This window comes from Galeopterus variegatus, unplaced genomic scaffold (assembly GCF_000696425.1).
Source record: "Galeopterus variegatus unplaced genomic scaffold, G_variegatus-3.0.2 Scaffold1797, whole genome shotgun sequence".
NCBI lineage: Eukaryota > Metazoa > Chordata > Mammalia > Dermoptera > Cynocephalidae > Galeopterus > Galeopterus variegatus.
Genome location: NW_007727908.1, coordinates 306647 through 334533, shown reverse-complemented (window position 1 = coordinate 334533; position 27887 = coordinate 306647). Strand labels below are relative to the sequence as shown.

General features: G+C 37.0%; 2 pseudogenes; both read left to right on the top strand.

Annotated features, from left to right (window-relative positions):
* Positions 1-26021, top strand: part of LOC103595580 — a 32462-nt pseudogene extending 6441 nt beyond the window's left edge.
* On the top strand, positions 23971-24531 carry LOC103595579 (annotated as a pseudogene).
* Positions 26022-27887: the final 1866 nt, after the last annotated feature.

The window sequence follows — 27887 nt, the reverse complement described above, 5'->3', positions numbered from 1 at the left end:
AAAGTCACTTAAGACATTCAATTACCTTTTCCTTGTCGAGTGTTGAAAGTATGGTCACTATGAATAATCTTTAATTATTTGACAATGTGTATGCTTCATTAATGTATCATTAACACAATGTGTTAATTAATGTGCGCAGTGAGGAAAGACTCTTTTGTGTGAGCTAAAATGTAAAATAACAAAATCACATTTCTGTAAAAAAATGTACTTTTATAATTCTGTTTTGATTATTTAGATGTGACAACATAATTTCAGTTTAGTGGATTTTTACTTTTCATAATCATGCATTCACTTTTTGTAAAAATTACTCTCAGGCAATAAAATACTCCTTCATGTGTATGCTTTTGAACTTCTTTGGAAAGGTTATCTTTTGTGAATGAAAATGAAAAATATTTAGTCATCAATTATATTTTGAACTTTGAAGAGCTCAAAAAGTACAGGATATTCTGTTGAAAAGAATCTAACATTGGATGTTAAAAAAAATCTCTATTCCATGTAACATCTCTACATTTTTTATCATAAAAAAATGCATATACATTGTAGAAATATTTTTAAAAATTAAAAACTAGAGAATAAACTCATACAGCTTTAAGTTTTCCATCTCTGGCAGTATCATATAGTGCTTAGAGAAACTTTCCATACTTTTGACCCAGTTGTTAAGTATGGCTATCCTTTATGTAAAAAGAAATCAAAAGCACTTTTTAATTCATTTTCTAGTAAGTTCAGATTAGTTAAAGAAAAAGGTCAAGGGATCAATAAGTCATCATGTTAAAAATACATAGTCTCTTTTTCATTACCAACCTTTTCAAGAGTGCTCAATATTTCCTACTTATGCTTTCACTCAGTCCTAACAATGTGCTTTCTATCTCCATTACTTTATTGAGACTCTCATCAAAGAACTCTTAATTACCTGAACTAGGGACCCATTCATTTTCTTTATTGTCCTCAATATTTTTGTGATTTTGGGACTTAGGACCTTTCTTCCCTTCTGGAAAATATCTTTTCTGTTAGCCTCTGGGATAATATATGGCATTGTCCTTCTATCTCCCTGACCTTCAAAGATCCCAAATAAGTACACTTGCTTTTTTTTTTTTTCTCTTATAAGGCTTTGTTCCCCAAGACTTCCAGTGCATTATTCATTTAATTCTTACAACAATTTTATAGGAGATCTCGAGCTCAAATTTTTGTTTCTCTAGTACCGTGACACTGCTAAAAACTCTGCTTAAACTTTTACCTCCTAGAGGTTGATTTTCAATGCTTTTTTACTCTCTTGATCAACGCATATGTAGCTTAGAAATCAGCAAAAGCTCTGAAGGAATAAAGTGGTAAATACAGGACTAACCTTACTGTGTTACATTCTCTTAGGAATCTTGGTTTCTTAGGTTCTTTTTTTTTTTCTCCTTTTTGTCTTTCTTCGTGACCCGCAACGGGATCGCAACCCTCAGTGTTGCGCCCGCACCTCGCTCAGCCAGTGAGCGGGTCTCCTTTTTGTCTTTCTTCGTGACCGGCAACGGGATCGCAACCCTCAGTGTTGTGCCCGCACCTCGCTCAGCCAGTGAGCGGGAACCGGTCTGTATGTGGGATCCGAACCCTCGGTGGGAGCGCCGCCGTGCTTCCCAAGTGGCGCACTGTAGCAGTGCGCCACCGGGCCGGCCCCTTGGTTTCTTAGGTTCTAACTGCCTTGCATGTACACTGATGTGTGAAAACCTATCTATCTATATACGCACACACACATGTGTATGTATAATATATACATATATTATTTGTATATAATCCCCTGCTCAGAACTATACAGTTTTGTAATAGTTCTGAGCAGGAGATTTTGTCTGATCCAAACTGTTCCATGAACTCCAGAAAGTTAAGTTCTCAGCTCAAATAGCCAACCTAAAAACTCTTTACTCCTAGTTCGTGATGAGATCAGAAGCTTGTGCCAGAGTGTATATAGGCATCCTCTGGAGATATAGCAGGTTCATTTCCAGACCACCAATATAAAGCAAATATCACAATAAAGTGAGTCACACAAATTTTTTGGTTTTCCACTGAATATAAAAGCTATGTTTACACTACACTATAATATATTAAGTGTGCAATAGCATTATGTGTATAAAAACAAAATACGTACCTTAATAAAAAATAATATTTTGCTAAAAACAAATGCTAACTATGATCTGAGACTTCTGCGAGTGATGTTCTTCTGCTGGTGAAAGGTCCTGCCTCAGTGTTGATGACTGCTACCTGATCAGGATGGTGGTTGCTGAAAGTTGGGGTGGTTGTGGCAGTTTTTTAAAATATGACAACAATGAAGTTTGCCTCATTGATGGATTCATTATTTCACAAGAACTTTCTCTGTACACGTGATGCTGTTTGATTGCATTTTACCTACAGTAGCATTTCTTTCAAAATTGGAGTCAATCCTCTCATTCCCTGCTACTGCTTTACTTAACTGAGTTTATTTAATATTCTAAATCCTTTGTTGTCACTTCAATGTTCACAACATCTTCACCAGGAGTAGATTCCATCTCAAGAAACTTTCTTTGCTCATCCATAAGAAGCAATTCCTCATCCATTAAAGTTTTACCATGAGATTGTAGCAATTCAATCACATCTTTAGACCGCACTTCTAATTTTATTTCTGTTGCAATTTTGACCACATTTGCAGTTACTTTCTCCATTAAAGTCTTGAACTCCTCAAAGTCATCAATGAGGGTTGGAGTGAATTTCTTCCAAACTTACGTTAATGTTGATATTTTGACTTCTCCCATCAATCATGAATATTCTTAATGGCATCTAGAATGGTGAATCCTTTCCAGAAGGTTTTCAATTTACTTTGCCTAGATTTATTAGAGAAATCACCCCATTGCAATAATATCCTTATGAAATATATATATATCTTAAATAAGACCTGAAAGTCAAAATTACTCCTTGATCCACGGGCTGCAGAAAAGATGTGTGTTAGCAGGCCTGAAAACAACCTCAATCTTTTTGTACATCTTCATCAGAGCTCTTGGTTGACTAGGGGCATGGTCAATGAGAAGTAATATTTTAAAAGGAATTTTTTTTCCTGAGCAGTAAATCTCGATAGTGGGCTTATTCAGTAAACCATACTGTAAACAGATGTGCTGTCATCCAGGCTCTGTTTTTACGTTATAGAATACAAGCAAGTAGATTCAGCATAATTCTTAAGGGCCTGAGGATTTTCAGAATGGTAATCGAGCATTGGTTTCAACTTAAAGTCGCAGCTCTATTAGCCCCTAACGAGAAACTAAGCCTGTCCTTTGAATCTTTGAAGCCAGGCATTGGTTCTTCCTGTCTAGCTATGAAAGTTCTAGATGACAACTTCTTCCAAGTGAAGGTTGTTTCATCTACATTGAAAATCTGCTGTTTAGTATAGCTGTCTTTATCAATGATCTTAGCTCAATCTTCTGGATAACTTGCTGCAGCTTTTGCGTCAGCACTTGCTGCTTCACCTTGCACTTTTATGATATGGCGACAACTTCTTTCCTTAAATTTCATAAGCCAGCCTCAGCTAGGTTTAAACTATTCTCCTGAAGCTTCATCACCTCTTTCAACCTTCACACAATTAAAGAGAGTTAGGGCCTTGCTCTCTGTTAGGCTTTAGCTTAGGGGAATGTTGTGTCTGGTCTGATCTTCCATCCAGATGACTAAAACTTTCTTCATGTCAGCTATAGGGTTGTTTCTCTTTCTTATTATTCGTGTGTTCACTACAGTAGCATTTTTAATTTCCTTCAAGAACTTTTTCTTTGCATTTGAGACTTGACTAACTGGCATAAGAGGCCTAGCTTTTGGCCTGTCATGGCTTTCAACATACCTTCCTCACTAAGCTTAATCATTTTTAGTTTTGATTTAAAGTGAGAGACATGCAACTCTTTCTTTCACTTGAAAACTTGGAGGCCAATGTGGGGTTATTAATTGGCCTAATTTTACCACTGCTGTGTCTCAGAGAATAGGGAGGTCTAGGGAGAGGGAGAGAGATGGGGGAACAGCCAGTCAGTGGAGCAGTCGGAACACACACAACATTTATCTATTAAGTTTGCCGTCCTATATGGGCACAGTTCATGGTGCCCCAAAACAATTACCATAGTAACAACAGAGATCATAGACCACATATCACCATAAAAGATAAAATAATTTGAAAAAGTGTGGAATATTGTGAGAATTACTAGAATGTGACACAGACACAAAGTGAGCACGTACTATTGAAAAAAAATGGTGCCAACAGGCTTGCTTGATCCAGGGTTGCACAAAACTTCAATTTTTTAAAAATGCAATATCTGTGAAGTGCAATAAAGAGAAGTGCAACAAGAGGAGGTGTGCCTGTACCAGCACAGCCTCCTTCATTTGGAAAGTCTTATTTGTCTCCCACCCCCAAATATCAGCTACAATGAACACTTAATTTACATTCCTTACATGGCTTAGTTGATTTGTATTCTTGCACAAGCTCCTTTTTTCACTACAGATTGTAAAGAAACAGTTCATCGACTGCTATCTCAGGACCCAACTAGTTACAGAATCAGAAAATGAAGCATAATATAGCCAAGAGTAGACTTAACTGTATGCTGGTAACTTACAACCTAGTTTATTGAGGATTCCTTTTATGGAATGCCTATCCTGAAACAGAGAATGATTAGTTTTAAGAGCTGTGGCTCTTAAAATTACCTATAACTGTTCTGAGATTTTTGGTAATTTTAATATTACTTTAGACTAAAAGTAATATTAATTAAAATTAATTAGTAAACATTAATTAAAGTAATTAATATATGTTAATTTAAAAAGTAACATTTATTATAATGGAAGAGCCTCCCCTTCCTCTGCCACAGGCTAATTCTTGGTCTTTCACTCTGAACCTCATCCTGAAATGTCGATATTATAGGGACTGACTTCTCCTCTCACTGGAGCTTATGGAATTCCTGTGTTTCAAATTGCCCAGGTTCTGATGGCACCTCCCAACCCCCCATCTGTATCACTAGCCCTAACCTCTCCTGAGTTTTCTATCCATGTTGCCTACTTGTATGTTTCCTGTAGGCACCTCACTGTCCATGTATATAACTAAACTCTTTATTTACTTTCTTGATTCCCCAAACCTATTTTCTCTCTGAGAATACCACTGTCCTCCTTGATAACCAACTTAGAACAGGTGTAACATGCACATCCATGACTCCAGCCTCTCCACTCCTGCAACATCTCATCCCTTTTCCCAATTCCTATTGAGTCTACCTCCTAATATCTCCTATTGCTTTTGATTCCAGTTGTCCCAAGAATAATTCAGACTGTGTTCTCTTACCTGTGTTGTTAAAATAGCTTCAAAATTATATCCTTAAATATGCTCTTGCATTCCCTCTCACCAACATTATGGCAAAATATTTTAAATACTCAAATATTATTTTATCACTTGACTGTTCAGAATTATTCAGTGTATTCCTATTGTTTGAGGATAAAGTCCAGTTACCTTCATGCTTCTTTTATGGTATGCCATGACCCTTACTTACCTCCCAAACTCCTTAATTTTCACTCTTTTCACATTCTGTCTTCTAGCTACACTGATTTTAAATTCACTCAGTGCCCAAACTTTATTGCATCCAGGCCTTTAACCTGTTTTTCTTTTTTCTAGGGTTTCTTTAAAACAAGCTTTCTGTTTATGACATCTGGCTCTAGCTTTCTTTCAAGATGAACAATTCTCCCTTTAGACATGTCTAGAACACTACCACCAATATGAACCATGCACTCCCATCACTGCAGTTTCCTGAACTGTATGTTAATTTGCTAAGTCAATACCATAGCACACATGCAAAACAAGACCTTACATATTTTGATACATTAATCAAAATATTAGTTATGTTGTAATTTTAACTTTATGTATTCATAGACTGTCCAGAAACCTAGAGATTTGATGAGGAGATTGGGGATTTGGCAAATCCCAAATCTCACTGCTTGTCGCCAGAAATAACCTGGTCGCATTGAATTGTTTTCTTTTTAGAACTTTGGATTTCCTGGTGCTATTAGTTGATTGTAATTTATTATATGGAAAATTCTCCATTACAGGTATGTTACAGAAATAAAGAAAGTGAAACAAAACTTCTAGTTAACTAACTTTTAATGTCTTTATTGAAATATGATTCATATACCATACAATTAATCCATTTAAATAATATAATTTAATGCTTTTGCTAGTATATGCATGGGTGGTGCAACTATCACTGCTATCTAATTTTAGAATATTTTTGTCCCCACTAAAGGGAATTCTGTACCCATTAACAGTCAATCCCTATTTCTCTCCCATGCTTTCCTACCAACTCATTCTGTGAGGCTGTATTAAGCTAATATCAAAATAAGACTGGGTGGAGTAAATAATGGCCTCCCAATACATCCAGCTCTTAATCTCTGGAACCTGTAAATGTTATCTTATATGGCAAAAGATACTTTGCATATGCAATCAGGGTTGTTGAGATTGGGAGATTCTTCTGAATGTTCCAAGTGCTCACTCAGTGAATCACAAGTGTACTCATAAGAGGGAGGCAGAGTGACACAAATGGCAGAAGAAAAAGCTGTGATAAAAGCAGAGATATTTGAACATGCTATACTGCTGGCTTTGGAAATGTAGAAAGGGAACATTAACCAAAGAATTCACTCTAAAAACTGAAAAAGATAAGGAAAAAGATTATTCTCCAGTACCTCTGGAAAGAGCACAGCTCTGCCAGCACCTCAGTTCGGCTTAGTAAAACTGGTACTGGACTCCTGGCATCTAGAACTACTAGAGAGTAAATATGTGTTATGTTAAGCCACCAAGTTTGTGGTGATTTTTTACAGCAGACATAGGAAATTAATGTAAAGGCAAAGACATCACAAGAAAACAAAATAAAGCATCTAACTGAGAAAGGAAGAAGTAAAACTATCTCTGTTCACAGATAACAAGATCCTGTTTATGGAAATTTCTAAAGAATCCACTTAAATACTATTAAAATTAATAGTTCTAATTTGCATAATATATATAAAAATTTACTAAATCCACAAAATAATTTTTGGAATCATATGAATTTAAAAGGCCTTAGTTTTTAAGGTTTTAAACTGTAAAATTCAGACTTGAACCTAACATCATTCCTTCAAACAATATTTACATATAGAAGAGATGTATAATTTGATGACCACATAAATAAGATTTTCTCATAATTAAAAGACTTCATAGAATTAAGAGAATTCATAGAAAAATAAAAGTTAAAGTAGTGCATCTTGCTGGATAAATATGACAGCTCCAAGTAATTGTGTCCATACATCCAATGCAAAATCTAGTGAACAGTGGCATCAACAAAAGCAAAAAATGCCATTAAATCCGAATGGGGTTGGGTTTTCTCTCCCATGCCAAATATGTGAATGTTTGTAAGCAGTTGACTGACTGACTTTTCTTCCATATGTCTTTAAGTCATGTAAATGTAAAATTGTATATTTTATGTATATTATTGATGGAAAGTACATTATACCTAAAGATTTGAAATGCAGAAGTATAATGCTGACTGTACCATGGTCTAAGTGTAGAAGATTTAAAGTGTCATCAAGCATCTTTGTCTAAGCTTCAATCATATGATAGTGCTGATTGTTATTTACCTGTATCAAAGTAACAGAAACTGGGTGTGCCTGAAATATTTTGAAACTGTTAAGAGAAATTTTTGATACATTCAAATAAAAATATTAGAGTAATTCCAGTTGGCTTTAGAAGTGTCCTTTCCATTTTATGGAGTCACCTTCATTCACTTCTTTTTACCGGAGAAAATAAAATAACTGCTTTTTGGGGCTTTACACCATAGCAGACTGTATAAGATTATCTTTCTTTATTGCATTCTATATGTACTTGTTTACATCTAGCCTTGCCTATAAAGGACTCATTTCATCATAAAATCTTCCAATTTTTGAGAACTTACTACCTTTCAGAAACTTGAAAACTTTTCTTCTAATTCTTAGGACAGCCATATGAGGTAAGTAATATTCCTATTTTACAGATGATGGAAGTGGAGTGCATAAATACTAAGTAAGTTTTCAAATCAGACTAAAGTTAATTACAAGGGAGGGTGAGAGATTAATAAGACAAAAGCCCAACATGTCTGTGCATCTTCTTAGGAAATTGTCAGAGAAGGCAAGTTTATTGTCAAGATTGCATGCCTCATAAAGAAATATCATGATTTGCAAGAATGAATATGCTAACAATAAATTAAAAAAATTTAAGTTAAAAATATGTGGGGAAACACCAGACCATGAAAAGCCATGTGAGACCTGCTAATGTTTTTGTATTTTAACACAGGAATCTTGAAAATCAATAAAGAATTTGCACTTTCCAAAAAATAAATAAATAAATAAATAAAAATAAAAGACTGAATGTCTCTTCCATTGGCTGGCTCCCTAGAGTCTGGTCTTTCTGGATTTTATAGGAGCTATGCTTTATGAACAAATAGGCTGGACACTGGGACTCAATCAATAATCAGTATAGGGGGAAACATCCTCCAGCTGCTATGTGAGTGTAGTCATGTGATGCACAATGACATTTCCCTTAAGGATGGATTGCATATATGATAATGGTAGGAACCGTAACTATACCACATAGCCTAAGTGTGTAGTAGGCTATACCCCCTAAGTTGGTGTAAGTATACTCGACTATATGATATTCACACCATGACAAAAATGCCTAACAGATGCATTTCTCAGAACATACACCCATCATTAAGTGACACCTAAGTGAATAATCAAAGTAAAGTTGAAAAGCAGGTAAGGGTTATGATGTCAGAGACAACTGGGGTCAAATTATACCACTTACCTGTGAACTTCTATAAATTTTTTAAACATTCTGAATATAAGTTTTCTCATCTGAAAAATGAGGCTAATAATAAGTCTTTCGTAGTATCATTGTGACAATTAAAAAGATAATGTATGTAAGAGCCCAGGACAGGACCTGAAACATAGTAAGTGCACTATAAAACACAGCCAGTACAGATAGCTCAACATCTTGCTTTTCCCTGACTCTGATCATGGCACATGGATGAGAACAATAATTATTTCATGTTTGAAAGAATTTGAGTTATTTCCCATTCTTATAATCTTACAATTTTAGTGGCTATGGTGAAAAAAAAAGCAACAAGCTTGCTTCTTTCAGAAGATGGTTGCTATTTTTCTTTGCTTGTGCTTTTAAAAAAATATGTTCACATCATGTAACACTTTTGAGTGTATATTAAGTGTCAGAAAATATGCTGTAAACTGGGAATGCAGTGGAGGATGCAGTGGAGAACAAAGTGGATATAATCTCTGGAACGGGAAAAAGCTATACACTCATTTACCTCATTCAACAAATAGTATTGAACACTTAAAATGTGTACTATTCTAAGCATTGGGGGTGTAGTGAGTAACAAAGCATATAAAAGTCTCTGCCCATATGAAACCTACATTTTAGTGGATGAGACAGAAAATAAACAGGACACGAGAATGAATATCCTGGCTTCTCATGTGCTTATTCTCCCTACTCTTGCTGTTGCTTTTCACAACTCTAGGCACTAAAGTGTGATGGGAGGCAGTGTGAGCTACTTTTCTTGTTTACACTGTATTGTCTTAGGAAAAGGAGTAGTTTTACAGTACTATGCAAGACATTATATGATTCGAATCTTCCAGGATTCGACAAAGTGTAAGCAGTCTCTCTCTCTCTCTCTCTCTCTCTCTCTCTCTCTCACACACACACACACACACACACACACACACACACACACACACACACACACACATGAACACAAGTGTCAGAAGATATATATAAATCATTTCTTTGTATTCCTGCTTTAACAATCCTGACCTCATCTTCCACTTCCCCTGTGTAGACCCTGGCGGACACATGTCTAAGTCTGGTGGTGAGAAAAGCATGTAATATTATCAGGTATTACTCCATTGGTTCAATAAAAACAATGTATGCAAAGACAACTTCAAGACAATTGCCCTTGCTCTCTTCCAACCAGATTTTCACTTTTAATTTCCTTTTACATAGAACTTTTGGGGTTGAGTTTATATAATTAAAGTTTGTGATAAATATTACAAAGGACATTTTCAAAGTGAATAAGTGTATTAAAAGGGCAACACATTTAGATAAAAGTGATAGTTGGGAAACATTTTATGAAACAAGAAATGAAAGTGGACCTAAAAGATAAGTGGGAGTTAGGTGGAGGTATGTGCGTATATGGCTGGAGATGGGAGAGATGTTCCAGGCCCAGTTAACATTGTTTACACAGACACCAAGGGAAGTGGTCAGTATGTAAGAGAAGCTAAAACAAATCTCCTGTGTCCTGAACACAGTAAAACAGAGATAAAGCATTATGACATAATCCTGGAGAGATCAGCAGGAGATGAACAAACAAGGCCTTTAGGAACCTCTAAGGATATGGTCAATGAGTGCTGAAAAAGAAAAAAAAAAGAAAATAGGAGAGCCAAAAAAGGGTTTTGTTATGTCATTCTATCTCATTTTCATTTATCTATCAGTTTTGACTACCTTTTGCATCTCATTTTTAGTGGTTTCTTTAGGGATTATAATATACTTACCTAATTTACACAGATTATTTATTTAATATTTTACTACTTCAAATAAAATGCAGTAGCCTTCCAACCACATAAGGTCCCTTTATCTTCTCTGTTTTATGTTATAGTTGCCACATGTATTATATTAATATACATTAAAAAATCCTATGAGACAATATTTTTATGCACACACACGATCATAGATCTTTTAATAGTCATACATATTTTAAACAATTTAGAGGAGAAAGGTTTGGCCAGATATTTTAGCATCTTTTCTTATCCCTGAAGTTCCAAAATACCCCTTTTCTTATTGTTTCCAATAAACCCGAAGAATTTCCTTTAGCAGTTGTTTACAGCAGGTCATCTGGCAACAAATTTGCTTTTCTTCATCTGAGTTTATCTTTATTCATACTATTATTTCTGAAGGATATATTTGTTGGGTATAGAATTATGAGTTAACAGTTCTTTTCCTTCAGCATTTTAATAATGTTGTTCCACTGTTTTCTGGATTCTGTAGCACAATTATACTAGCTTTGGTAAAGTCTTTGACAATTTCCACATCTTTTCCCATGAGAATAGGTTGTAATTTCCCAGTTCTTTGTTGGCTGAGATCTTGGATTGTTTCTTGGGAATTTGAATATTATGTTACGTGACTCTGGATCCTATTAAAATCACTAGGAGCATGTTGAATTAATTAGACTATTAGAAAATCAAGATAACCATTAGTGACATAAGCAAAATAAGACTTTACCATAGAGAGAGACAGTTGAACATTCTCAGTGTTAGTTTGTGTGATTTCTTTATATCTGCTACATATATGCAAAAGATGTTTAGCAGCAATTTTTATTGAATATAAGTCAATGAGAAACCTCCACATGGTTGGGAGGTTCATTGATTCTTATGTTTTATGTGTAGCACATCTTGTCTTTGTGGAGATTAGAAGCTCCTTGTTGGTAAGAGCTCCATCATTAGTTTTTTGTACCTTCCAGAGTGGAGTGTAGTTAGTGCAAATAACTCTGTAAATTTAAATTTAATTGAAAGTAAATACTTTATATTCAACAGATATAAAATATAACCATCTCAATTGCATAATTAAATCTTCTCTATCTCTCCTCTGCTAGTCACTCTAATTAGATTTATTCTCAAAAGAAAGTAACTCTAAGTGGTTTTGGAAATCTCTTTAAAATTGCCATTCTTAAGATAGCTTTGGTAGCAGTGATAATACCAGATGTTAATATTACCTTCACTGTGTGACAGGCTTGCCTAAAACTGAAATTAAATGGCAAGAATAAAAATGAGCCTTAAACTAGAAAATGACACCTAAATATCAAGTATTGTGATTTGTATATCATGTTCTGTCCCTGTGGTACATCACTGTCCCTTTTTGCTCTGTCCTCAAACTGGAGCCACATGAGGAGTGAGATTTAGGTAACACATCCCTGGTGTATGAGTGCAGTATGTTATTTCTTAATTTCTGTGACATCAAATGTGAGTCAGTAACACCAATAAGCAGAAAAATGAGTTTTTTTTCTCAATTACTGTAATTCACTGCCCTTTAAAACAGAGAGATATCATTGATTTTCTTCTGGTTTCTCAGAAGTAGCTGGCAGAAATAGAAGTAACATTTCTGACCTTCATAATGTTATACTACCTGTGAAATTAAATCGTGATGACAGAAGGGAAGAAGACAAATTGTTCACAACGTTTTATAGAAATCAGATAAATTGAGTAAACTTTTGGCAGTGCTGTGAGACATGGCAGAACAGAGAAAATATATCCTGCCATAGTCTAGTTAATTCTGGCCATAAATCACTGAAGAAAATAAAATCCTAGATGTATGGGTTAAAATAAAGAGGAGCATCCTACACGTTTGATAACAGTATGTTTATAGACACCAACTAGATGAACTATCTTCAATAGCAGCAGATACTTGTTCACATAGAAATACGTTTATCATTTTGGGATGGGGTCAGTTATGCATTGACATACATTACATCAATATTAATGAAATTTTATGATCTTAAAACCCTTTAAGTGTGCACATTTACTTTAGTGCTTCTCGTTAATATTGAAGAATAATTAGAACTAACAGTGATGCCTTCAGTGATTCAAAAGTGATAACTAACAGAGATAGTAATTTTTAATGGTAAAATTGTCCAACACATCACTCCTAAGGGAAATTCACATACAAAAATGAACTCTGGCAATCTCACATAGTTAAACATTTTTCACGAAGGATTTGTGGTTGACTAAGTCTATATGAAGAATCTTAGTTCTTGATTTATTTTTTATCTTAAATATCTTTTTTTAAAGCCTTATTCTTTTATTTTATTCATACCATGAATGTAACATGTCCTCCTCTTCAGAGCAGTTTTATTTCCAGAATGACGTGATTTTTTTTCTTTATAATTCAGCATCTCTACCTATTTTTGCCTGTCTATGACATGGCTGTTGTTCAGCAGCACTGGTTGTTTAGAGAAGGTTAATGGTACCCTGTTGATATGATGTCAAAAATAAGTCAATTGTGCCCTGTATGAAATGGAGTATAGTGGTAATATACAATGTTTATTCTTGGTTAAGTGGAGTAGTCCAACCTTAAGGAGGCACTGAAGAGGCTAGGTTGAGAATAGGTTTCTAATTACCCGGTTCAGTTTTTCCATTGCAAAAAGATACTGAGAATATGGAAGACCTTTAGTCATCAGAATATGAAAGGTGATGATTTATTCATAGGTGGTATTCAAGCTATATAAATATTAAAATTACTTTGTCAAATTAGCACAAGAATTTTGAGAAAAATCTTTATTTGAATATAATAAATATTAGATTAGATTTTCTCACTGTTTCCATCTCTGAATATAAAAGCTAAGGACAAAAGTTTGTGTGCCTGAGGTTGGAAAACTGAAAAAAAAAAAAAAAACCCAAAAAACAACCAGCCAATGACTAACCATAATTTAATATTTATTCTAATAAAGCTTGAGTCTTCTGTTGTTACTTTCTCTGGTTTTCCTAGTAGATTGTGAACAGATTAGGGCAGGTACTATTCATTTTTTTTGTCTTCAGAACTTAATGCAGTACAAGAATTATAGTGAGTAGAGAGTAAATATTTGAGGATTAAGTAAATGTGTTAATGAAGGTTTAATTTAATGAAGATATTTCAGAAGTTTGATTTCATTGGGGATAAAATTTGGGGTTGGGTTTTATTATTTTGTCCTAAGGCACATTTGTGGGTATTGGCATTGATTAGTTTTAAGCCAGGAGTTTATTAGATACTCATAGGTAGCAGTGGTCAAAAGTGCAGATTTTACAGATTCCTTGAAGTGGACTTTGTGGGTGGTCTATGGAATATAGTTTTAACACATTTTATGACATAAGTATGTTTTCTATTTTAAAGCATCAGTATTCAACCTATGAAAGGAATTCTCTGAATCATTTGTAGCAAGAACTTTGTTACTTCAATTTACATATTTGCTCCTGTGCGGCTAAGTACTCACTGGGCTTCTGAACATACCTGTCTATATCTATCCATGTCTATCTCGCTAGCAGGCCATTTCCAAAAGCATCTAAAAAACTGATCAGTTCTTTACAGTTTACAATTAGTTCACCACATTGAATGCTCACAGGGGAACTTAATTTTTTTTTTTCCAATTTGGTATGGCTCATTGTTTCCCCATGACTAATATAATAATGAACCTAAATGAGAAAATAGAAGAATATTGCCGAAAAGTCAAATTAGCTTATCTGTTTTCTGCTGGGAAAACTGCCATCAATTTACACACTGACTTCCTTACAAAAAACCATTGTGGAATACATATTGACAAGTATTTTAGTTTGAGAGGTATGCGAATATGCTTATTTAATTTAGACCCAAATGATTTCACTCTTTCTCTTTTAATTTAAATTTTATATTTGAGGCCAAATTATGAAAATATTTGCTGTGGGAAAATAGCTTGTTAAATAATTACAAGCTCTAACTCTCAATTTATCACAAGGCTGCCATTTAATCTAATGAACCTATTTTAGGCACCATTTGCATAAAACAAAAGCAAAAAGTCTATTAAGACAATTTCCTATCTTTTCTTAAATGTTAACAATTACCAAGTACCTCTTATTTGAATATTTGTCTACTAAATTCAGAGGTTTAGGAGAGGAAGAGCGAGGAAGATAATTAAAACAAGTCCCTTGACTATAGAGGCCTCTTGCCTATAAAGAAATAGAAGGTTAGGACATGCTGAGGGTTTGCTCAATACATATCTAATTAGAACAAAGGCAATGAGGGGATATATTTGCCCCTAAATGAAGAAGAGCACACTCTACAGGGGGTTTAGGAGAGCCAGGTATAGGGAAAGATCTGTGCCTATTCCTTGTCCCAAAGTCATAGTTTTTAGTACTGGGGGTATTCTGGGTCTGGAGCCTGTTTGTATAAAAATAATTTGACAAGTTTAAATATCAAGTAACAGAAGGCATAGATGTCAAAGGAAAAATGTACTTCATTACAACGAAGTCTGTGTTCCCAGTAACTGGGTAAAAAAGGCACTATACACCTTCAAGATACGTGCCTTGACTAGTGCTGTGGTCTGATGTGTCCCCCAAAACTCATGTGTCAAAAACTTAATCCTCAATGCAACAGTGTTGAGAGGTGTTGTCTTTTGGGAGACGTTTAGGTCATGAGGGCTCTGCCTCTAGGAGTAGATTAATGCCATTATAAAAGAGGTCGATAGTGGATGTTTATGCCTTTTGCCCTTCTGCCTTCTGCCATGTGAAGACACAGCACTTTTCTCCAGGGGATGCGGCATTCAAGGCACTGTTTTGGAATCACTTTGATGTTGGCCTTCCCAGCCTCCAGAACTGTGAGAAATCAATTTCCATCTTTTATAAAAACTACTCAGTCTGTGGTATTCCATTGTAGCAGCACAAAACAGATTATGAGACCTAGATAAAAAATCTTTTTGCCAAAGATTAATTCCATTATATGTTATGCTAAAGTAGGAGATCTTGACAGAAAATAGAGTTAAGAGAAAGGTTGGTAGAACTGGAAGGAAAGGTAAAAATTTAACTTTAAACAAAGAGAAAACAAAACAGAAGTACCTCAATTAAGTCTAAACTTAAAGTCTAAAGCATTTGTTTACTCTTGAAGGTTAGTTTTGCTGGAGACACAATTCTAAGACAATGGTTATTTTCTTTCAGCCCTTCTAGTCTAATTGTCATTTTTCATCAATCATCTTCCTTATATCTGGGCTGCTTTAATCTTCTTAGTTAACTTCTTTCTGCAGTCATTAGAATGTGTTTAAGTGTGGATTTCTAATTATTCTGCATAGTATATAATATGACTTATAGATTCTGATGTTTCAAGGATTTTGGAAAATTCTTGCCCATTGTATCTTTTAATATTACCTCCCCTCCAACTTCTCTATTCTACCTTTTTTTGGACTGTCATTAGGTATTTTTAGATCTTCTCATCCTATTCTTCATATCACTTAAGTCTTGCTCCCATACTTTGGCTTTCTTATCTACATATTCTAAAAGATGGTTACCTGTCTTTGCAGAATAGCCTTTCTAGGCATCATCTTCAAAAGACCATTTTATTCCTCCATTAGGCTGGCAGTGGATACCATGAACATATGCCAACTGCTACATTTTCTTTGCTGTAAAGTTTCTCCCTTATTCCATAGCATTGTTGTGTAGGATCTCATATCAGTGAATAACATGTCCAAAAGCTTTAGACAGTGGTGCTAGCTAAGGCTGTATGCACAAATTAAGCAAACACGTTCCTGGGTGTGTACTGATCTCAGTCACGACAAATAGCTGTACTTTCCAGAGTAGAAAAGGTCCAATAAAATCAACTCATCCTGAAGTTGTTGATTGGATTTCTCAAGATATAGTGCTACATTGAAGACTCAACATTGGCCTCCATTTGCTGGAAAGTTAGACATTGGCAGTGGCAGAAAAATAAATAGGCCAAGGTTGATGAAAATCCATGTTGTAGCTTCTTCCATATGTCCTTCTCTGCCTCCATGGCTACTCTGCCCATGAGCATATCATGGTAGCATATCAATGATTGAAGGTGGCTGATATCAACTGACCAAGTCTTTCTATTTGGTTATTTAATGCCTCTTTCATGGTGGATCCTTTCTGTTGGCCCTAAATATGTGGCATGAATATCTTCACACTTTGTGTTCATTCCCATCCTTACAGAAACATACATCTTCTCCAGAATACCTTGTTCCTAGTCTTCTGGGCTAAGGAAGAGGTGATAATGGAGCACCAGTGGACTAAAATTTTGGGAGTCATCTTCTTGTACAGTTTATCTGTACCCTCCACTCTGCTCATGCTTAATATTGAATATGTCTTTCATTCTATTAAGTGATGCTCGATCTATCCAAACCTATGCTCATGATGGGCAGCTCTGGCCACATGGCCTATTGAGGTCCCATCATCAGTTTTTCTGTCTCTATCAAACCTCCTACTATGCTAGATGTTGTTTTGATTGGTGAAGAATTCAGTGCTGCAGATGGAATGGCCTTGCTTCAGAATCCTGGGGTTCTATACTGTTATTCTTCTATTGGGATTTACCATATACTCCACTTGGGATCTTTTTCTACTACATGTACCTCTACTATGGTAGAATACTGCAGATCATATGAATCAATTTTAGTACTGCTTTACTGAAGCTTGCTTCTCCTATAGATCTGTTTCTTACTCCATATGCCACTCAGAGCTGGAAGCTTACTTAACACTAGATAAATGGGTTGGAACAAAATTTTGAAGTAAAATGCACTACTTCTAGAATGAAAGGGGTGTTCTAAGCCTTGTGTTTTTTCCTTATTGGAGGGAGGTGTGAGTGAAATAATTTGTTCTGTACGTTTAAAGGCTGAAGTAAAATGCACTACTTCTAGAATGAAAGGGGTGTTCTAAGCATTGTGTTTTTTCCTTATTGGAGGGAGGTGTGAGTGAAATAATTTGTTCTGTACGTTTAAAGGAATGTATCTTTCTGGTACAGACCATGGGAGCACTAGTATTTCACTGATGCTGTGAGTCCCCGAATCATCATAATTTTTATCTTCCACTTTCTGGAGTGAATATGTCTTAACAAGTCATCCAACGTACTTGCTACTTTTTGCTCCTCCAGATCAATTTATGTGTTGTACTCAATACAGTAGACTAATTTATGTCTGTAGAATGTCTAGATGGTCCAGCTTCCTTTGGACTACGTCATGACACAGTGTAGGAGAATTAATAGCACTGGGATGAACAGTAAATGTATACTATTATTCATCCCACGTGAAGTGAATGTGATCTGCTTTGGATCTTAATTCCTGATAGAGACAGAAAAAATACATTCACCTCAAACCACATACCATGTACCCGAGGCTGTGTTAATGTTTTCACAAGCTAGTGTATCTGGGAGAGTAACTACAATATGAGCTATTACTTGGTTAATAGTCAGCAAATACCCATGTTCATAGGAGCCAACTGTCATATATCAGGATCCATTTGGGAGTTGGTATTGAACAGACAGCCAGATTATTGAATTAAATGGGGGAAATGTTAGGGAGCACCATTTTGGTGACCTTTGAATCCTTAAGGATTGCATATCTCTCAAGGATGCAATACTGGTCTTTTTCACCATGTATTTATCCATCTATTTATTTAGACATTCTAAGATGATATTGTGGAGAGGTGGGAGTGAGAAGGGGGAGGGGTGCAAGAGTCTCCCATGGCTGGCTCCTTTGCTGGCTTGGTTGCCCCCCCCATGTTTGAGGAAGGGGTGGGCGCTGAGGACCTTGACCCCACTGCCAAGGTTCAGGAGCTTCCCGCAGTGGCTCTATCACCCCTGGCCTTATATAATATCCTTTTCATTATTTTGAAATGTTAATTTTTTGTTAAGATATCATTTAACTACATAAAATTCACCCGATTTAAGTGGAGAGCTTGATGAATTTTGGTAATTATATATATGCCTGTACTAACAACACAATCAGTATATGGATCAATTTCTTCACCCAAGATACTTCCTTGTGCCTCTTTACTATCAATTCCCTCTCACACGTCCAGGCCCAGGAAACTACTGATATTATGTCTGTAACCACAGTTTTGCCTTTTCTAGAATTTCACATAAATGGATTCATATAACATGTATTCTTTTGTGTTTAACTTATAATTAGCATAATAATTTTGAGGTTAGTCCATGATGTTCCATGCATCAGTAGTTTATTTCTTTTTATCACTGAGTAGTCAACTAGTCAACACTAGATGGTATTTGAGTTTTACCCAGGACATAAATGGATTCATATAACATGTATTCTTTTTTGTTTAACTTATAATTAGCATAATAATTTTGAGGTTAGTCCATGATGTTCCATGCATCAGTAGTTTCTTTTTATCACTGAGTAGTCAACTAGTCAACACTAGATGGTATTTGAGTTTTACCCAGGTTTTGGAAATGTTGATTAATGTTGACATGAATATTCATGTACATATCTATAGGAATATAAAACATTTTGGGTATATGTTTTCATTATTTTGTATAAATAGGTAGGAGTGGAACTGATGGGGGCAATAATAATTGTTTAACTTTATAAGATTCTGCTAAATTATTCTTCTAAGTGGTAATATGGTTTTACATTCATATCAGCTATATATGAGAATTCTAGTTTCTCCACATTTTTGCCAACATTCGGTAAAGTCTATTCGATTTTAGCCATTCTAGTGGATGTGTAATCATACCTCACTGTGTTTTTAATCTGAATTTCTCTGAAGCCCAGTGATATTAAATATCTTTTTCTGTGATTATTAGCCATTCACATATGTTTTTTTGTGGAGTATCTGTACAATTTCCCCATTTAAAAAAATTAGGCTGTTTATCTTCTTATCGTTGAGTGATAAGAGTTCTTTATATGTTCTAGACACTGACACTTTGTTAGATATATATTTTACAAAACGTTTCTCTAGCTCTATGGTTTGCCTTTTTGTTTTCTTAACTATGTCATTCAAAAAGCAAAAGTTTTTAATCATGATGAAGTTTGTCATAAATTTATCTTTTATATTCTGCGCTTTTTGTATTCTGTTTTAGAAATCTTTGCCTAACCTAATGTTTTATTCTAGAACTGTATGATCCATTTCAGTTTAATCTGAAGTGAGGGTCGAGGTTTATTTTTTTCATATAGATATCCAGTAGTTCCAGCACCATTTATTGAAAATAATGTTTTTTCCACTGAATTATTTGCCACTTTTGTAGAAAACCAATAGGCCACATCAGTGTGGATCTATTTCTGGACTCTAGTCTGATCCATTGGCCTATATGTCTTGATTCTTCTAACTGTCTTGATTACTGTAGCTTCATAGTAAGTTTGAAAATCAGTATAAGTTTTCCAAATTTGTTCTTCCACTTTAAAGTTGGTATGGATATTCTAGGTCCTTTGTCTTTTTATATAAATTTAAAATCAACTTGATCTTCTTAAAACACTTCGAGATTTTGATAAGGGTTGAACTGATTCTGTAGGTGAATGTGGGGAGTGTATTAATCAGCGTTCTGCAGAGAAATAGAAACACTTTTATTTTTGTATATATGTATAAAATCTTCTAAAAGTTTGCTTAAAAATAGAATTAAAACATAATACAAATCTTTCCACAAACTTTTTGTAGTATACTTGTGCCTGTGTGTGTGAGAGAGAAAGAGGTTAAGATTGATTTATTATGAGCATTAGCTCATGCTATTATGGAGGCCAAGAAGTCATCGGCAAGCTGGAGGACCAGGAAAGCTGGGGGTGTCATTCATGTAATCAAGTCTGAAACGAAGTTATAAGAACCAGGAGTGAATTTCCAAGGGCAATAGAAGATAGATGTCCCAGCTCAGAGAGAGCACATTTGTCTTTCTTCGACCTTTTGTTCTATTTGGGGCCTCAACAGATTGGGTGATGCCCTCCCACATCGGTGAGGGCATGCTTTACTCAGTCTACCGATTCAAATACTAATCTCCCTGGAAACACTCTTACAGACACATCCAGAAATGATATTTTTCTAGCATCTGATCATCTACTAGCCCAATTAGGTTGATGCAAAAAAATGACTATCACAAGGAGGATTGCTCATCTTAACAAAATTGAGTCTACCAGTTTATAAACATTGCCTATCTCCATTTCTTTAGGTATTATTTAATTTCCATGTGAAATAGTTTATTATTTTCCATGTATAATTCTTACATATATTTTGTTAAATTTGTTTCTAAGTATTTTATTTTTTAGGCTATCATAATCATAGTTATTTTATTTTGTTTTTAATTGTTTCTTGATAACGTATAAAAATGAAACAGAATTTTGAATACTAACCCTGTACCGTACAACTTTGCTAACATGCTTGTTGACTTTAGTAGCTTTTTAGGGTCCTTATTATTTTCTAAACAATCATGCTTTCTACAAATGAGACCATCTGTATATTGTTTATTCTTGCTTTATTGTATGTCTAGGTCCTCAGATATAATATTAAATAGAAGTGGAGTCTGCACATCTTACTCTGTTTGCCACGGCTGGTTAAAGAGCCATCTGCATCACAGCGCCGGGGTGGGGGGAGGGCTTACTGGGGGAGAGAGGCAGCCGTGTTTGAGTCTGAATGAGAGGCGGTGGCTAGAGAGGCAGTGGCCCTGGTTCCAGCATGAACAGGAGAGCCAGCCTGGGGGGCAGCATGAGGAGGAGATGGCCGCCAGGTTCTGCTATGGTACTTGGAACAAGCTGTCCACTCCTGGGTCAAGCCCATTCAGCTGAAAGGAGAGCACCATTCCAACATTTTTTACCTGGCTTTCAACAGTGTTCTCTGGAGGAAATGATGAGCAAGTTATACTTCATGGTGCTGAAAGCAGAGAGATCTTGGAAGTGTTTGCTCATGAGGATGCAGTATATGGCTTGTTGGTAAGCCTAGTGAATGGCAACATTTTGCCAGTTCCTCAGATGATGGTTGGTTTCACATCTGAGACATTGGGGTGTCTCCCTATGGACAGTCCTTTTGCCTGGAAACTATCCATCAGCCTTTCAAAGTGTCGTGTTTAACCCTGTGGAGCCCAGGTTTTTGGCCAGAGCCAATTCAAAGGAAGGAGTGGGACTTTGGGATTTTCACATCTGAGACATTGGGGTGTCTCCCTATGCACAGTCCTTTTGCCTGGAAACTATCCATCAGCCTTTCAAAGTGTCGTGTTTTACCCTGTGGAGCCCAGGTTTTTGGCCAGAGCCAATTCAAAGGAAGGAGTGGGACTTTGGGATATTCAAAAACCTCAGAGGTTTCTCCTGTGCTGTAGTAGCAACCTACTTTTCCAAAGTGCCATGAGTGTGTGATTCAGCAGCAACAAGACTGAGTTCCTGGACCTGCAGTGCCGCCTGCCCCCTGTACTCTATGACATCCACTTCGATCTGACCATGTTTCAGCTCATCAATCAGGGTTACTTCAACTCATGCACCATGAAAAGTTGCTTTGTAGGAGATTGTGACCAGTTTATCCTTTCAGGCTCTGATGACTTCAACCTGTATGTGTGTAGAAATCCTGCAGTCCCAGAATCAGGTGGCATCAGTAGGGTAGTCAACGGAACCTTGATCATGCTGAGAAGGCACCGGTCAGTTGTTAACCAGGTTCAATTTAATCCCCACACCTCCATGATCTGCTCTTCTGGTGTAGAAAATATGGTCAAGATCTGTAGCCCATACAGGCATCCAGGATGTGCCAGAGACCTTGACAGTCAGATTGGGGATGATTCATACTGCCTCTAGAACTGCAAAGAGTGCATTAGCTTTGTGCTGAACAGTGGCAGTGGCCTGTCCCCTGCCTACCCAACCAGTCAGTCTAGGAAGATCCTTGGATGATGGCCTTCTTTGACTCCCTGGTCCACCAAGAGATCGAGGGCTGGAGCTGTGACTCAGTGACCTCAGTGAGATCACTATCCTCCAAATGCATGCAGGTGTCAGCGAGTGCTCAGGCTACACTGACTCGAAATCATCGGCCTCCCTACCCCTGCCTTCCACAGTTGACAAGTCTCCCACCTGGGAGCCCCTGCAGGTCACCATGGTAAACTCAATGGCATTGACTCCACCAACACCCGTGTATGAGGATGCAGCCTTTTGCCAGCAATGCTGGTCTGCTCTGTGATGCTACCAGCATAAAGACCTACTGGCTCTTTTCAATGAGTCCAATTCTGAAAAGAACGCCTGAGACTTTGAACTGGACATGGATCTCTGCCCTTGGCCAAGGTCACCTAGCCCTGAGGATGAATTCAGCAGTTCCAGCACCTCCAGCAGCTCAGGGAACGAGGAGAAACTGAATGAATGCTGAGCCTCCACCTGTCAGTGTAATGCTGTTCGTTGCTGACAGAGACACCTCAAGAAGAGAGGCCCAGTGCCCCTATCAAGCCCACCAACACCTACATTGGAAAACACAGCTATGATTACCCCCAGGTCAAAGCGGGTGGCCTCTCCTCCTCTCCCACCTCCTCTTCTGAGCAGAGCACTTCCACTGTGGAGATTCAGCTAAGCCAGGCATCACCAACTTCGATATAGAATCAGTTGAGAGAAAAATATAGAAAGCTTATTAGTGTCTCTGCTACTCCTATATCTCCTGCTCAAATAGCAAAGATGGAGAGACCTCCCTAGTGACAAGGGATGCAGGTTAAGGGAGAGTGGGAACCAGCACAAAGACAACCCAGCCCCTTCTTCCAGTAAGGAAGCCTTTTTAAAGGCAGCCATGGCCCAGAGGAACGAGGGCCTGCTCCCTGAAGGCTGCAGGAAGCTTTTATTTATTTATTTATTTATTTAAGTTTATTTATTTATTTATTTTTTTACATTCTAAGATGTTGTCGTGGAGCAGTTTGGGGGGAGGGAGACAGGAGAAGGGCAAAGCAGGGCCTGCTCCCTGAAGGCTGCAGGAAGCTTTTATTTATTTATTTATTTATTTATTTATTTAAGTTCATTTATTTATTTATTTATTTACATTCTAAGATGTTGTCGTGGAGCAGTTTGGGGGGAGGGAGACAGGAGAAGGGCAAAGGAAATAGAATGGGAGAAGGAGGAAGGAGGAAGGGCAGGGTTGAGGCCTGTGGCAACCCCCTCATTTCTACAGCGGAGACCAGGTTGCTTCCAGCAGTGGGTTGGTCATTGCTGGGCTGGATGCAAATGTCAGCAGGGTTTGGCTTAAGCCCTTGCCCCACCCCCCACAGCTTGGGAGACTAAGGGGCTTCTAGTGTTGGTTTGGTGGCCATGGCTAGGCTGGTTGCAGGTGTTGGGGGGTGCGGCCAAGGCCCTCAACCTCACCACCACCTCAGATCAGGACCCTGGGCACTTCCTGTAGGGCTTGGTGGTTTTTGCTGCAAGAAAGATTTTAAAGAAATATCCTCTCCTACAAATCCCAGCAAGGTACCAGGCCATCCATGGGCAGAGCTGATACGCTTGGGCAGAGGTGCCAGAGGGCACCTTTCAGGACAGTAACAATGGTGGCTCTGTGGAACACTGAAACCAAGAAGCTCAATGGAAAGGCCCTGAGAAGACTGGCTGAGGGCCAGCTTTCTCCTCTTGCCCCTCAGGCATCTGACCCCACTCTCAATAGCAGGTCTGGCAACTATCTCTGGACCCAGTCTGAGGACAGTGAGGAGAGGAGCCTCAAAACCTTTGGTGCCAACCATAACAATGGAAACTTAGGCCTTGTCCCCCTCATTCCCACAACAATGGGCAGCACTTTTGGGAGATAGAGGCAGTGGCCTACTGTTTCTCAGTACATTCGGACACTGACCATGGTAACTCGTCCCTGATAGGGACACTCCTATACAAAGATTGTTGTGGGTCTGAAATGGCCTGTGAGATCCCCAATGCTAGAAGAGAGGACCCCACTGAACCACCAGCAACGGACAGCGGCAAGGCTGTTCATAGCCACAGTAGCCTCAAAAGGCACCAAGTTAAACTGGAAGATATAGATTCAGAGAATACCTCTTCAGAGAAGAAATTAAAAACATGATAAATACAAAGGGAAAACAAAAAGCCATGAAGAGTAGCCTTACCAAAAAAGTCCTGTTTAATGAACACATAGGAAAGAAAAAATAAATATTAAAGGCACATAAAACCACCCCCGCCCCCAACCCCAAATCAAAACAAAAACAAGTGGTAAGAGTGGACATCCTTGCTTTTGGTTATATTAACCATAAGGTTTTTGTTTGTTTGTTTAAGATGCTTTTAATTAGGAAGTTAAGGAAGTTCTTATTTATTGTTAGTCTTTTGAGAGTTCTTACCATGAAAGAGTATGGACATTTGTTATATACATTTCTTCGCTTATCTTANACAACCCAGCCCCTTCTTCCAGTAAGGAAGCCTTTTTAAAGGCAGCCATGGCCCAGAGGAACCAGGGCCTGCTCCCTGAAGGCTGCAGGAAGCTTTTATTTATTTATTTATTTATTTATTTATTTAAGTTCATTTATTTATTTATTTATTTACATTCTAAGATGTTGTCGTGGAGCAGTTTGGGGGGAGGGAGACAGGAGAAGGGCAAAGGAAATAGAATGGGAGAAGGAGGAAGGAGGAAGGGCAGGGTTGAGGCCTGTGGCAACCCCCTCATTTCTACAGCGGAGACCAGGTTGCTTCCAGCAGTGGGTTGGTCATTGCTGGGCTGGATGCAAATGTCAGCAGGGTTTGGCTTAAGCCCTTGCCCCACCCCCCACAGCTTGGGAGACTAAGGGGCTTCTAGTGTTGGTTTGGTGGCCATGGCTAGGCTGGTTGCAGGTGTTGGGGGGTGCGGCCAAGGCCCTCAACCTCACCACCACCTCAGATCAGGACCCTGGGCACTTCCTGTAGGGCTTGGTGGTTTTTGCTGCAAGAAAGATTTTAAAGAAATATCCTCTCCTACAAATCCCAGCAAGGTACCAGGCCATCCATGGGCAGAGCTGATACGCTTGGGCAGAGGTGCCAGAGGGCACCTTTCAGGACAGTAACAATGGTGGCTCTGTGGAACACTGAAACCAAGAAGCTCAATGGAAAGGCCCTGAGAAGACTGGCTGAGGGCCAGCTTTCTCCTCTTGCCCCTCAGGCATCTGACCCCACTCTCAATAGCAGGTCTGGCAACTATCTCTGGACCCAGTCTGAGGACAGTGAGGAGAGGAGCCTCAAAACCTTTGGTGCCAACCATAACAATGGAAACTTAGGCCTTGTCCCCCTCATTCCCACAACAATGGGCAGCACTTTTGGGAGATAGAGGCAGTGGCCTACTGTTTCTCAGTACATTCGGACACTGACCATGGTAACTCGTCCCTGATAGGGACACTCCTATACAAAGATTGTTGTGGGTCTGAAATGGCCTGTGAGATCCCCAATGCTAGAAGAGAGGACCCCACTGAACCACCAGCAACGGACAGCGGCAAGGCTGTTCATAGCCACAGTAGCCTCAAAAGGCACCAAGTTAAACTGGAAGATATAGATTCAGAGAATACCTCTTCAGAGAAGAAATTAAAAACATGATAAATACAAAGGGAAAACAAAAAGCCATGAAGAGTAGCCTTACCAAAAAAGTCCTGTTTAATGAACACATAGGAAAGAAAAAATAAATATTAAAGGCACATAAAACCACCCCCGCCCCCAACCCCAAATCAAAACAAAAACAAGTGGTAAGAGTGGACATCCTTGCTTTTGGTTATATTAACCATAAGGTTTTTGTTTGTTTGTTTAAGATGCTTTTAATTAGGAAGTTAAGGAAGTTCTTATTTATTGTTAGTCTTCTGAGAGTTCTTACCATGAAAGAGTATGGACATTTGTTATATACATTTCTTCGCTTATCTTAAAATGATCATAGAGTTTTTCTACTTTATTTTATAAACGTGGTAAATTACACTCATTGATAAATTATATTGGTTCATTTTTTAATATAGAACAAGCCTTTCCTTCCTGGAATAAACCTCACTTGGTACTGATATGTATATTTGGGTTCATTTTCTTTTATTTGGTAAAGGATTTTTGTATCTTGTTTGTGGAGGTATTGGTTTGTAATTATCTTTGCTGGTAAAGCTTTAACTTTTATTTGGTTTTGGAATCAGGTAAAACTGGACTTATAGAAGGAGTTGTAAAGTGTTACTTCCTCTTCAATTTTCTGAAATATTTTGTTTAGAACTGGTATTGTTTGTTCCTCAAATGCTTAATTGAAGTTATCAGATATACTATCTGGATTGGAGTTTGATTGTGGGAAGAATTTAAATTAAAATTCCAATATATTTAATTGGTGTAAGACTATTTGCACTTTCTAATTCTTGTTGGGTCAATTTTGTTAGTTGAATCTTTTAAGGAATTTGTTTATTTCGTTTAGGTTGTCAAATATGTTCATATAACAAATATGTCAAATATGTTCATATAATGTTTATAATATTCCTTTATTATCCTTCTAATTCTTGAAGATGTGTCCCTTCTTTTGATTCATTTTATTAGTAATTTTTGTCTTTCCTTTTTTTGATTGATCACATTGGCTAGGTTTACAATTATTATGTTTTAAAAGGATCATGTTGTTATCTTTATTAATATTGCAGCTCTGTTTTAGTTTTAATTTTCTCATGTACGTTTCTTAATATAGAAACTTAGATATGTGATTTAAGATTTTTCTTCTTTTCTAATAGAAGCATTTAAAGCTATATATTTTCCTTTAAGAATCAAACACCAAAAGTTGTATTTTTATTACCATTCAGGTCAAAATATTTTCTAATATTTTTGTTATTCCTTGTCTGACTGTATATTTTAAAGTACATTCTTTCATTCCAGAACAGTTAGAGCTTTCCCAGTTACTTTACTATGATTGGTTCTTAACTGACTTCCACTTTGGTTTGAGTGCATAATCTGTTTGCATTCAATATATTAAATTTATTGACAGTTGCTTAATTTCCCAGACTTGAAAAGAAAATGTTTGTTGTCTGTGTTGAGTGTAGAGTTCTGTAAATATCAATTAATTCAATGTGGTTATGATTGTGAAATTGTGTATTTCTCCCTTTAATTCTGACATTATTTTTTCCTTTATATGTATTGAAACGCTGTTATACACATTTTCTTTCTGTCTTTCTGATGAATTGGCACTTTCATTATTACCAAGTGTCTCTACATATCTCTGGTTATATATGTATTTTTAAGTCTATGTTATCTAATATTCATATATCAACCGCATCCTCATACTAACTGTGGGCATGACATTTCTCTTTATATATATTTACTTTTACCCTACTATTATTTTTATGGTTTAAGTGTATCTTTTGTTATCAGCATAATTTTCAATCTTTTTTTTTTGTTGTTTTTTTTGCTTTGTTTTTAATATTTTCTGTTAATCTGAGTCTTTAAGTCACATTGTTTTAG